This window comes from Rhinopithecus bieti, unplaced genomic scaffold (assembly GCF_001698545.2).
Source record: "Rhinopithecus bieti isolate Rb0 unplaced genomic scaffold, ASM169854v2 scaffold_55469, whole genome shotgun sequence".
Taxonomy (NCBI): domain Eukaryota; kingdom Metazoa; phylum Chordata; class Mammalia; order Primates; family Cercopithecidae; genus Rhinopithecus; species Rhinopithecus bieti.
Genome location: NW_016821802.1, coordinates 203,973 through 217,042, shown reverse-complemented (window position 1 = coordinate 217,042; position 13,070 = coordinate 203,973).

The following is a 13,070-nucleotide window of genomic DNA, read 5'->3' as shown; positions in this document are numbered from 1 at the left end:
ACAGAACAATAATCTCTTTCATTATGTATGTGTCAGCTTGGTTTTTGTTTGCTTGTTCATTTAATAGAAACATATTTGCTTCTTGAAACTTTATTTAGTATGTATTAATGTGAGTAGAACAGAAAATGTTTAATTGTTATTGCATTTATCTTTGAGTAAAAAAATAAAATATGCCTTTCAATAATATAGCAGTCTATCAAAATATTTAAGACCTGCAGAAAAACAAGTAAACTACTGCTCTCTTCATTTTATCTTTTCATTTCACTACTTACTGAACTATAGGGTGAAAAACCACTGATTTTGAATTCATCAAATTTCAATTAGAACTCATGTAGCATTTATGTTTAGATCAGAAAGGTGCTAGACTAACTCCTTTTAGGAAGCAAAGGCTTAGAAATAGTAACTGATTACTCTTTTGGATTTTTTAGGCTGTTAGCCATATATTCCACTCACGGAAAGATTAACTTCCTAGAAAATTCTATCTATGACAAAATGCCATTAACTTCTGATCGTCATAAACACATTAAATAACAACCATTGATGCTGCTTTGACAGCTCTGAAGAATTTGTATGCAGTTTTAATGATGGAGAACCTCACTCATCATAATTTTTGAGTGTCGAATTGATTCTTGGAAGAGAAGCTGATAATTTGATTGTTCTGTAATATGCTAGCACGTAATTTCAGAAAGAGAAATCACTTTATGAAAAAACTAATTACGTGCAAATGAGTCTCTTCACAAGATATTAATAAAATTAGAAATACTTTTCAAAAATGAAGAAAAATTACTATAAAGTAAAATGCCTTGAAGAGGTAGATGATTAAAGAATGCTGTAGAGATATTGCCCTGGGAAAGTGCATGAAGGCATCCCTGTCAACGAGAAGAAATGTGTTATTTCATTCTTCACTGTATCCTCTTGTCCTTTATTTAACTTTGTATAACCTAGATGATAATATGAATTATGAAATTCCCAATTATTATTGGAATTAAAGTATTCTTTATGGGAAACATATCACATAAGTTTCTTCAAGTAGAGAAATATTTCATGTCTTAAGAGAAGTCAGTGATAGGTGCATATCCATTTTATAATGCATGTTTTTATCTTGTAAAAAAGAATGATTATAAAAATAACCCGATATATTCTAGTAACTCCTTTAGAGAAGTAAATAAATTTTACCATGACATGATTTGACTCTAGTTAAACAACAATCTTAACTTAATTATCATTGCTCCTCTTTTTCTTTTTTCACTGTCCAACTTACTATGTACTTATTTTGACCAAAGGAATTGAACTGGACTGGATGTACCAGAGCTTGTTTACCCATTCACCTACTGAAGAACATTTTGGTTGCTCCCAAATTTTGGCAATTATGAGTTAAGCTATATACATCTGTATGCAGGTTTTTATGTGGACATTATTTTCAGCTTCCTTGGATAAACACTAAAGAGCATGATTGATGGATTGTATAGTAAAGTTAGGTTCTATGTCCTTCACAGAAACTAACTCAAAATATATCATGTATCTACATATAAAATGCAAAACTATAAAATTGCTAGAAGATGACATAGGAAAAAACCTAGATGACATTGGGCATGCTTATGACATTTTGGCTGCAACAACACAGACACTGTTCATGGAGGAATTAAGTGATAAGCTGGGCTTCACTAAAATTAAAACGTTTTTCTCTGAGAATGACAAAGTTAAGAGAACGAGGAGATAAGGCAGAGGTTGGGAGAAAATAATTGTAAAACACACATCTGATGAAAGACTGTTCTCCAAATTGTGAAAAGTCTCTTAAAATTCAGCAGTAAGAAAATGAACACCTAATTTAAAAGTAGGCAGAGTTCTTAACAGACATATCACCAAAGACTTACATATATCAAGTAAGCATATGAAACGATGTTCAACATCACACATCATTAGGGATTTGCAAATGAGAACAACCATGATATACCACAGCACACATATTAGAATGGCTAAAACCTGAAACACTGATGCAACCTAATGCTGGCAAGGATGTGAGGCACAGAAACTTTTATCCAGTGATGATACGAGTGTAAAATGGTAAAGCCACTTTGGAAGACAGTTGGGCAGTCTCTACAAAATTAAATATGCTCTTTAGTGTGGTTTACCAGGGGATAAACTCAAACCAACTTGCTCAGCCAACTTGAACCAGTGTAAATCCAGGTTATGAAGCCTAGATTATGTCTAGTAATGATAAATTTCACAATTACTAGATATGAATGGGAAAAAATGGTATCTGACATGAAAAAGACACTATTTCTAATGTAAAACATCCTACTAAAGAAATATCTCCAATAAAAATATTTAAAATTGAAGTATGCTCTTAGCAAACCAATTGAGAGTGCAGTGATTCAGTATGTTTGAGTTTAAACATAATTATTTTCATACTTTTTTTTTTTTTTTTTTTTTTTTTTTTCTGAGACGGAGTCTCGCTCTGTCACCCAGGCTGGAGTGCAGTGGCACCATCTCAGCTCACTGCAACCTCCTCCTCCCGGGTTCAAGCGATTCTCCTGTCCCAGTCTCTCAAGTAGCTGGGACTACAGGTGTCTGACACCATGCCCAGCTAAACTTTTTTGTGTTTATAGTAGGTAAAGTGTTTCACCGTGTTAGCCAGGATGGTCTCGATCTCCTGACTTCATGATCCACCTGCCTCGGTCTCCCCGAGTGCTGGGATCACAGGCGTGGACCACTGTGCCCAGCCTGAAGTTTAGATTGTATCCAGTAATGATAAATTTAGCAATTACTAGATATGAGTAGGAAATAAATGGTATCTGACATGAAAAAGACACTTTCTAATATAAAATATCATATTAAAGAAATATCTTCAATAAAAAAATTAAAATTGGAGTATGTTCTAAGCAAACCAGTTGAGAGTGCAGTGATTCAGTATGTCTGAACTTAAATAAAATTACTTTCATACTTTTTGTTTGCTTTTTTTTAAAATCTAATGTCCTGGCTAAGCATCCTATTTAGATTTGCTTATACAGCTAACTACCACTGTGCATAACTTCCAGAATGGGAAATTAGCCTGGATAATTTAACCACCAGGATTCTAGTCTAATCCTGTTGATGTATTCCTGATAATTAACAATCTGTGAGCAGCTGCATTGTCCGATATCCAATATACAGCACAAGGAAAATGATCATTTGTACATTGTGGGTTTAGTGGACTAAATGAAAGAGGGTTTTTTTTTTTTTTTATTAATAGCTGCACTTTTCATAAATTTTATGAGTTAATAGGGTTCAATTAATGTTGCCAAGTGGTGTGCTTCATACATATGTCTCTGGGGCTTTGCGGAGTTGAGAAGAATGTGTAATGAATGGTTGAGCAGTTATATTGGTACCCTAGTAATTAGAGAACGGGTAATTAATGTGCATCTGTGTTAGGCTCCTGGGTACTGTCAACGACCCTGTAGCGTGCAAAAAATAGAAATTATGAGTTTGGCAAGGGAATACAGCTTTTCTCTTTTTCTTAAATTTTAGATCTACATCTGTGTTTAATTAGAAGAAGAAATGAATTCCCATTAACACCATTAAGAAGCATGCTATGATTGGTTAAAGCCTACATGGACTGTGAAACTGATCAAGAAAGCTCAGGAGATCATAATGGATTTTTTCATCTTAGAAGGGCTTTTATTAAAAATAAGATATATATATTCGGAATAGTCCCTAACTGATAACTGGTAGTCTGTAGAATATTCTCTCTCTCTCTCTCTCTCCCTCTCTCTCTCTCTCTCTCTGTCTTTCTCTTGCTGTCCCTTTTTTAAAATTTGGCCACATTCTAAAACTAAACAAAAATCTACTGAACAAATGCGACTCACCACACCCACAATTGAATTTTCTCTCTCAGTGAGATCCAATAATATCACCTTTGTAATAGGCTCAATATACAAAAATGTCACATATATTAATGACAGTGTAAAACCGTTTACTAAAATAAAATAGTCATGAATGTTATAGATAACTAGCTGTGCTGATGCTCTAGTTTTCTGAGAGAATCAAATTAAATTGCTTTTATCATCTGAAGCAGAATAACATTTCATATTCCACATGACAATAAAATGTATCCTTAGGGCAAGCAGTATGTCTGTACTTTTAAAATGAAACAGGCATGATTTAATTAGTATGCAAGAACATAGACCTCAATTTTGAAAGAAAGATGACTCTCCTGAGTGTTCTTGTTCAGTGGCCCACTAAAATTCAGCTTTTAAAAGAGAGCTACTAAGTGGTTGTATTTGTAATTAAACATTGCCTTTACTTAAAGTTTTGGTAATATTCTGCCAACTATTCCATTGAGATAGTAACTTGAAATGAAAATATTCACATTCATATAAAATTGCAGTAGTTTCCCCCTTAATCACAAGTTTACTTTCCATGGTTTTATATATTCATAGTCAACTGTGGTCCAAGAATATCAATGGAAAATTCTAGAAGTAAATAGCTCATAAGTTTTAAATTGTGCACTGTTCTGAGTAACATAATAAAATCTCATGCCATCTGCTCTCTCTTACCTGGGACATGAATCATCCTTTGTCAATTATGTCCCTGCTGTCTGTATATACTATTCATCATTGGTCACTTAGTAGGTGTCTCAGTTTTCTGATAAAAAACACAGTGTGTGTGTGTGTGTGTGTGTATGTGTATATATATGTGTGTGTGTATATATATGTGTATATATATGTGTGTGTGTATGTGTGTGTGTGTGTGTGTTTATATATATGTATAATGTATATATGATTCGGCACTATCCATACCCAATTTCAGATATCAGCTGAGGTTTTGGAACATTTCCTCCTTCAATAAAGGGGAACAACTGTATACTACATACTTGGTATGCACTATTATCTATAAAGTTGAAATTTTGGGGAAAACATTTAGTATTGTTCACCAGTAGGCAAATTATATAAGCAGGTGAACGGTAACTTCATCGACAGGAAAGTTCAATACTTGGATTTAGATGTCACGTTTTTGAAAAAACACACACACAAATCATTTGCTATCTATTTGTGTATGCAATATAATCGCATTTTAATTAACATCTATTGCAAATTTGAACAATTTCTTCGAATATAAAAGTAAAATAATGTATAATCAATCTTAGTACAAATTATTAAGATAATTTAAAATTCAGTTGACTGTTGAACAACATGGGTATGAACTATACAGTTCCACTTAGATATGGTTTTCTTTTGCCTCTGCTACTCCTGAGAGAGCAAGATCAACCCCTCTTCCTTCTCCTCAGCCTACTCAAAGTGAAGACAGCAAGGATGAAGACATTTATAATGATCCGCTTTCACTTAATAAACAATAAATATACTTTCTCTTCCTTAGATTTTTTAAATTAACATTTTCCTTTCTTAGCTTACATTATTTTAGGAATACACTATATAATACATATAACATACAAAGTATGTGTCAATTGGCAATGCATATTAATATTTAAGTTTCTGGTCAACAGTAGGCTATTAGTAGTTAAGTTTTGGAGGTTAAATTTGAAATTTTTACTGCATGGGAGGTTGACACCCCTAACCTCGGCATTGTTCAGTGGTCAATTTTATATGATCTCTAAATTCTGGGGGAATCAAAAGTTATAGTCAAACTTTTGACTGCATAGGGAGTTGGCATTGCTAACCCCTGCATTGTGCAAGGACCAACTACATACGGTCTCCTCGATTTTCTTCATTCTCTAAGATTAGATGGTTCACTTAAGATTGGAAAGTGGCTCTTGAAAAATTGAAATATTGAAATTGCATTTGTAGTTTACTTTTATTAATTCTCTAGGTATTGTATTTATGAAACTCTATAGCCAATAGTTCCAAGATGAAACTCTGCCTTCTCTGTTTACTAGCAAATTTATCAAGTCATTTAACTTCTATTATTATTATTGTCCTTCCTTAACCATAAAAAGTGAAAATAATATTTATATTGCTAGGATTCTTAGAATATAAAATGAAAATAAATATGCATGATGATGATGATAATGATAAAAGTGAAAGTAACTAGTGTTTGTGTAGGTAATTACTTGGTAGGTTTATCACAAGTGAAAGAGATCAAAAATGGCCTTAAATTCCTGGCTACTCTTTCTGCTGAGAGGTGAAGTCTAATTCACTTCTGCATGCATGGGGACTGGACTTTGCAACCTGTCTGACCAATGAAATACAGCAAAAATAAGGCTCCAGGACTTTGGAAACTGGCTCATCAGAACACTTGCAGCTTCCATCAGGCCTTTTGGAAGGACATTCACCCTCGAGATGCTCCCTCATGAAGTCCATCTTCCATGCCCACATTATGTAAAGAAATTGTATAGTCACTTCATTCAAAAGCCCCCAGAGACGTACAAACAATATTAAGCATCAACGGTCAGCCCTCTGTGTGGTCATTTTGGAAGACCAACCCTAACAAGCCTTCAGATGGCTGCAGCCCTAGCTGATACAGGACTATATTTGCATGAGTGACCATCCAGTCATGCTTATTCAGTATGTGGGACAGCAAGATACAGTACTGACTTGTTGGCTTAAGGTTTATAGAGCAATGGCTATTTGGAACAACAAAAATACCATTAGGTAAGCATTTTAGTATGCCATTTCATTTATTATGAAATAATGTAAACTTGATACATTTTAAAAGTAAAAGAATATAACAATGATAATAATTTTATGTATCAGGCACTGTCCCATGAACTATATATATCTTAATTCCTTTAATCACTATATGGTTAGTTTCCTTTCTTAATATTGTCATTTACCTTATTTTCTAGCTAAGGAAATTAAGATTCAGAAAAGTTAGGTAAGTTGGCCAAGAAATGATAGAAATGGAATGTTGATGTAGGCAAATTGATATAAGATGCTCCCTACACCACTGTATTACCTTTTAAATGGTTGCACTCATATTTGAATCTATGAGTACTTGATTTCAAAGCCCAATAAATGCTGGTTTTCTTATCCCTGATACACTTTCTAGGATTGTACTTCAAGTTAACTAACCTGGCTGAACCCTGTACAGAGATGACTTAATGGCACTGTATCCAGATCCCTATAACCAAAGCCTCATCTAGGCTACATTTGTTTATTTCCATGTTTCCTGCATTAGGCTGTGAGATCCACAAGCAAAGAGATCATCTCTCATTTGTTCACCTTTGAGTTTCCAATGCCTAACAAACTGCCTGGTACAAACAAAGAAGTCAATAAAAATTTTCAAATGATGGACTACAGGGAGTTCTTGGATATCTTAAAATATGCTGAACATATTAATACTTAGCTGTCCTTGAAAGGTCAATTCTGCAACTAGATCAGCTTTCGTGACACTGCCCCGGCTTTCTCATAAGCCTTAATATGTAATCCTTCTACCAGTCTTTATGATTAAGGATCCATTGTACATGGGCCTGAATAATCAAATTTGGCTTCAGTAAGAAAGCCTCAAGAAAGCAAAACTGTAATTTTATCCTAATAAATAAATCAATTTTCACAATAGTTATGTACAAAGATTTTTCCTTAAAATAATAAGATTTATGAGCATTAAGAGAAGTTTGAATTCCTTTCTGTTTTCGTACTGATAAAATAAATAACAAAATTCAATTGCCACACAGACGGCTTGATGAGGCATGGAGTCATCAGTTTACATACAAGCAATACTGGCACCATGTCTTTCTAAAAATAAATTTTGCTTATATGAATTTTGTACTGCAAACAGGAAAAGGGGTTGCTTTACCACTATACAGCAATTATCCTTTAGCTTTACTCATTCCTTTCCATCTACAGTATCTAAAACTAGGTACATTGAAAGAAGTTGAATTATTAAACTACCCTCTCCAAACAAAACAGAGGTAAAAGTTCTAAGCAAAGGAGAAGTTGTAGTCTGGGTTTGAATTATTGAAGGTAGATCCCCAGCAGGTACTGACTGCCAGTGCATTGTTATTCTCTCTCGTGCCCACGGAAATCACAGTTTTCTTCTTGTCTCATTATACAAAACTAAAAAATGCCCAGGAAAATTGTAATCAAATAATTTGGTGCTTTATATCATGGAATATATAATAATGAAATTCCTATTTCTACTTGTCACCAAAATAATCAACTGTAAACTTCGAGGTAATGAGGGCCAGCATTATTATGAAATTTGCACTTTTTCAACTATAATTTTGGATGAGAAAAACCATTAAAACCCTTAATCTGCTTTGTTATTGCCTCGGGCTAAATAAAGTGAATTACAAGGGAAGCAAATGCCTTTGTGCAATGAATCAAGAATAAAATAGAGTGAATATTCTAAGAAAAAATAAAATTTTTATGAAGGATTCTTATTAACTTTTATTTCTATGTGATTTTAAATGGCCTTGCCAGAATCAGATATAAGAGCAAAGTAATCATGAAGTACATCTTTAAGAAAAGTGTATAAACTGGGACAGTATAAATAATTCCTTGTTAATATACTTGCATTTCATTTTAGAATAACTTAATTATATTTCCATTACATTTCAAATGTTTGTCTGAAAATAGTTACATGTCTCAGTAATATGTTTTAATACATTTTTAGTCATAAGAGCTTTTGTTTTAAAAAATTTATAATAATATTACAGTACATTATTAGATTTTATGTTCATTAAAGAGAGCACAGGTTTTAAACTATTGAGATAAACCAGCATGAAAAAATTAACCACAAAAGAAATTCTATGCTGAATTTTGCATTTTTATTTAGTACTTGAATATTTGGTCAGATATAATACAGTCAAGAGGAAGTGACACAAATATATCTGATAAAACGGTAGGTCAAGTAAGACTATCTATTGCATTTTCCAAGATTTTTCAAGCAGATCAAGTGTCTCTGAGGTACTTAGTTAGGAAAAAGAAATTCCAAATACACTAGCAGCCTCAAGACATTGATTTTCACATGTTGTATTAGTCAGTTCTCATGCTGCTAATAAAGACATACCTGAGATGGGATAACTTATAAGGAAAAAGAGGTTTAATGGACTCACAGTTCCATATGGCTAGGAGGAACTCACAATCACGGCAGAAGGCAAAAGGCATGTCTTAACATGGCAGCAGGCAAGAGAGAATGGAAGCCAAGCGCAAACGGAAACCCTTATAAAACTATCAGATCTCGTGAGACTTATTCACTACCATGAGAACAGTGTGGGGGAAACCACCCCCATGATTCAATTATCTCCCACTGGGTCTCTCCCACAACATGAGGGAATTATGGGGCCTACAATTCAAGATGAAATTTCGGTGGGGACACAGGAAAACCATGTCATATGTCTTACTAAAATGCCATGGTATCTGAAATTCTTTGTTGTATATTCTGCTTCAAACAACTTGGATACATTCCTTTTTTTAACCACATTTTACTCTATTCACCTTCAGTATACTGTTATTATCAAAATAATACTGTTATTATCAAAATAAGAGAGGAATCTTTTATATTACTTTTTGCATTAGTTACATATCTTCATATTGCTCTGTTGAAGCTTTGAGCTATCTAGTCAGTGTCAGAACATTATAAACCCAGTTTAAATAAATACCTTTTTTACTAGAGAAATTCTCAAAATAGTGTAAGCTCGTGTACATGGTGAAAGCAAAATGTAGCCATACCAACCATATTAAAAATCTAGTTCCTCTCTCATCTACTTCTGCTGACCCCACAGATGTTCCAATACCCTTCCTCCCAACTACCTAAAATCCTACACCATCTGCATCCATCTTTTTAAATCTTTTCCTCTTTCATCTTCCCTATCTGGTTTTATATTCCTCTCCCGCATGTCCAGGTTCATCAAGGTAAAAAGAAGCAATCTGGCAGGGTGAGAAGGAGATGAAGAAACTGAACAAGCAAATTCAGAGTCCTAGTTACTGGAAAAGGGAAGGGGCAAGGCTGCATGCCCTCTCAAAAATCTTAATGACCCACGTATTTATCTCTTAGAAGAGTAAGGAGTCTCCTTAAATTACTAGGGAGGTCTAATTAGGTAATTCACATCTATTTTGGTTTATTTAGGTAATTTATAATCTGAAAAACACCCTAAGACTCAAAGGTCTTGAATTACTATGAAGAACAAAGGCACTTCTAAGGCATTGTGAAGTTACTGGTCTTTTCCCAAGTAATCTTCTGCCTATTAAAAATGGAAAACAATCCAGGTGTGGTGGCTCATGTCTGTAATTCCAGATTTGGGAAGCCTGAGGTGTAAGGCTTGCTTGATCTCAGGAGTGTGAGTCAACCTGGACATCATAATGAGATCCTGTTGTTACAAATAATAATAATAATAATAATAATAATAATAATAATAATAATAATTAGCCAGGGGTAGTGGCCTGCACTTGTCCCAGCTATTGAGAGGCTGAAGTGGAAAGATCACTTGAGCCCAAGGGGTCAAGGCTGCATTTGGACACAATCAAGCTACTGCACTCCAGGCTGGGTGACAGAGTTAGACCCTGTCTCAAGGGCAAAAAAAAGAAAAAAAGAAGAAAACAGTAATGAGTGTTTATATGCAAGTTTCTCTAATGTAACCTGATGAACTCCTGCCAGTTGATCTATTATGCATATTTTTTAAATCATTAAAAAAATTAATCCATCAATTTACCCAGATACCAGATCTTTACAAATGTGGCACTAGCTTGTCAATCATTTAAATGTTTTCCCCCAAGGAAATGAGCATAGTTTTCATTTTTGCAATTATCAGTAACTAAAGATAGCAATCACTGAATCAGGATAGCATGTTATTTTGTTAGGTAAATGGTAAAACATAGCTAGTACAGTTCTACTTGCTAACTTTTAGAAACATACACATACATACACATACACTATGACTCTGCAACTCTTAAGAGTAGAATGAGATAAACATTTGAACCTCTACTTTTCTTTAAATCACATATTTTGCAAAATACATGAGCAAAAGATTAAAAGATTTGTTTGAAGATCTAAAGGTTTTATAGAAATAACTGAATGCAGACATAAAATATTAAAATTATTTGAGGCAATCTGTTTATAGCATCATTTACATGCCATCCATTCAGTTGAATCATTAATTCACTAATGCAGTAAGTGTTCACCAAAATCTCTTTAGTTCTTCAAAATCTCTAGTGTGTGTTTGTTTTTGAGATAGGGTATGGTTCTGTTGTCCAGGCTGGAGTGGAGGGGTGAGATCATGCCTCACTGCATCCTCTGCATCTGGGCCCAGGCAATCCTCCCACCTTCCAAGTAGCCGGGGCTACAGGCAGATATCACCACATCTGGCTAATTTTTTGTGGAGATGGGGTTTGGCCACATTGCCCAGAATGATCTCAAACTCCTGAACTCAAGCTATCTGTCTCGGGCCTCTCACAATGCTGGCATTACAGGCCTGAACCATGATGTGCCCAGCTCTTCTTTTCCATTATTTGAAGACAATCTAGTGACAAAAGAGGTATAGTCTCTTCTTTCATAGAACTCATTCTACTCAAGAGAATGAGATGATGAATCAGGTTATAAACAAATAGCTCTTTTAGGTATTCATGAGTGTTATGAGAGAAATAGCAGAGATACGACTGTTTAGGTTGAATTATTTAATTGTAGCTATTTGATAGTTTATGACCCTCCAAAATCACACTTTCTTATGTTTCAAATTAATGTTTAAATTGAATATAAAGACAGTCTTTTCTGATGAGGTGACATTTGAGCAAGGACCTATAAAAAAGGAAAGTAATCAGCCAAGATGATATCTACAAGAAGACTGGACCAGACAGGTGGAAAAACAAATGCCAAGACCCTGAGGGAAGAGCATGCCTTAGTTTTTTGAGGTCATAAAGTATGCAATTTTGGTTTGAGATGAGTGATCAAGAGAACCACATAGCATTTGAAGTTAGTGATAGCTTGGAGATAGCTGAGGAGGACCTTGTCAAATATGGAAAGAAATTTATATTTTATTCTAAGTGAAATAAATTATTAGTGGAATTTAATCTAATATATAATATGTTCAAGAGCTACACTTTAACAGGATTCCTCAGACTGCTATGTTGAAAAAGAACTCAGATGTATAAGGAGGGAAACAGGTAGACCAGGCAGAAGCATAATACCACAATTCAGGTATAAAATCATTGTAGCAAAGACACTAGGATATTAGTATTATGATGACAAAAAACCTAGAATCTAAATTCTAAAAGTAGAGCTGAAAGGATTTATTGAGTCGTTAAACATGGAGTATGTGAGAAAGAGAGAAGTCAAAGACTGAACAAATAAGAGAATGCAGGTGCCATTTATTGAGATGGGACAAGATTATAAGAGGAAACTCAATAATTTAGTTTTAGACATGTCAAATTTGAGAAGTTTAGTAGATCTTCAAGTGGAAGTAGCAAATATTCTGCTTGACGTGATTCTGCACGTGTTGTTAGATGTTGGACTAGGAGCTGAACATGTTCGTCATCTTGATAGTACTATTTAAAACCATAGGGATAAGTTAAATTATCAAAGAACTGAATAAGAAAAGACATCCAAATCCTGATAGTTGGGATCAGATAAAGGAGGAAAAGATGAGAAAATCACACAGACCAGAGTGAGAGTTAGAGGCAGCAAGGGAAGTTAAGAACTAAATTAGAGAGAAATTTGGAAGCTCTGCTTAAAGGAGAAGTAGGAGCAGGTGGGGGAGGTAGAGGAAGCAAGAGAGTAAGAGAGTAACAGGAGGACAAAGAGGAAAGCATATCAAGGACACATCAAATGTTTCTTACACGTTAAATCAGATAAAGGCTGATGATAAATTAATATTGAATTAGTAAAGTGCAAAGTGGAAGTTATCAGTAAGAAGTCTCTGTAAATGAGAAGGTATGAACACCTTTTAGGAGTGAGTTGCTATGAGAAAGGAAAAAAAAAATACTTATAAACAATTACTTAGAGAGTGATCTGAAATGGTCTAGGAAAATATTACTGAGAATGAACTCGTGAGGATCAATAGGCGATATCTATTAGAGAGGCATAACTATAGAAGAATTTCTTGAATAAGAAAAAGGCAATAAAATTGAGGATACGTGTGTGTGTGTGTACGTGTGTGTGTGTGTGCACGCGCAGGAGGGTAGAGGGTTAGCCTGAGTTAG